Source organism: Cetorhinus maximus, unplaced genomic scaffold (genome assembly GCF_964194155.1).
Source record: "Cetorhinus maximus unplaced genomic scaffold, sCetMax3.hap1.1 HAP1_SCAFFOLD_501, whole genome shotgun sequence".
NCBI lineage: Eukaryota > Metazoa > Chordata > Chondrichthyes > Lamniformes > Cetorhinidae > Cetorhinus > Cetorhinus maximus.
Genome location: NW_027596443.1, coordinates 249,042 through 250,568, shown reverse-complemented (window position 1 = coordinate 250,568; position 1,527 = coordinate 249,042).

The window sequence follows — 1,527 nt, the reverse complement described above, 5'->3', positions numbered from 1 at the left end:
GACTAAACTGAGAAGCGAGTGCTATCTCTGAGCCAAGGCTGATACCTGAACAACAAGGAGTAACAAGCATTGGATTGCAGTCCCACCACATGAGGTTAGCATTGGAGCTACTGTTGTATAGAGAAGATGGAATATTGGTCAAGCTAAGTTTGCAGATGACATAAAATTGGGTGCTAACCAATGTTCAATTAATCAAAAAAGAAAAAAATCTAGACAGGTTTGATTATTCGGCAAAGAGATGGTAGATACAAGTTCAACATGGATAAGGTTAATCATGAGATTAGGCAATGTAAAAATGTAAATTATAAAGTAAATATGATGGCGATGGAGGCAGTGTCGATGGGTAAGTCAATGAAATTGCGAGTTCAATATTTCTAGGTGGTGGAAAAGCAACTAAAGTTAGTGATGCTATTTTATCTGCCTTGGTGAAGCTGCATTTGAACAATGTGCTCAATTTTGGTCCCTACATTAGAGGAAAGATGCAGAAAAATTAATGGGAGTTCAGGGATGAGTTCCAAGGCACTCATCTGTCTTGGGGCTTCATTCTCTGAAAAGGGTGATCTCTGATTTTTTACTGGCATGGAAAATTTCAATACCAGAAAGTAATTGTGTTGAACACAAGACTTGAAGAGCAGGATACACAGTTTAAAGATTTAAATATCAAAGAAAATAAAGGCAACTTTTTCAATGTGTGGATGAAAGAATCATGGAACAGGGTACAGAAAATCATGGCTGATTTTGAAAATGATCCACAGCTATTAAAGGATTAAAGTAAACAAAAAGTGAGTAAGCTATTATTTCCCTAATCTAAGCATTGTCCAACTAAATAGGGTCCTGATAATTGCATTTTTTGATAAATTCTACAGAAAGAAACCCTCTCAGTTCAGCTGGTAATTACACCAATGGAACCAAACAAACCAGCAACAGCCCAAATTAAATTCCCAGTCTGTGCAGAATTAATTCAGATTAACAAGAGGAGCAGTAAGGCACTATAACTACCTGTAATATCATCTCTAACAAAAGCAAAATACTGCAAATGCTGGAAATATGAAATAAAAACAAAAAATGCTGGAAATATTCAGGTCTGGCAGGGTCTGTACCGAGATAAACAGAGGTAATGTTTCAGGCCTGTGACTTTTCATCAGAAGTGGGAAAAGTTAGAATTGTAATAAGTGAAAGAGGAAGGGCGGGATTGCTAATGGCTATTGCTGGTTTGTTTAGTTCCATTGCCTGTCACCTCTATGTTGGGGAAGGGAAGGGGGAAAAAAATGAAACATGGGTTTCTGCTCCTGATGACTGTGCAATGACTTCTGCACCCTGCCACACTTGTAAAATTCAGTAACTGCAAAATCAGGCTTTGCCACGATCAAATGACCTGTCAAAACTGTCTTAGATTGATATATGAAAAGTGGAGACCTGGATTGGGTGCTGCAGCATTGTTTGTACCAACAGAACAGTAAACCAGTATGTTAATCAGTATGGAAAATAATTTATGTCGCAGAACTCGTAGGTAATGTTGATCATTCA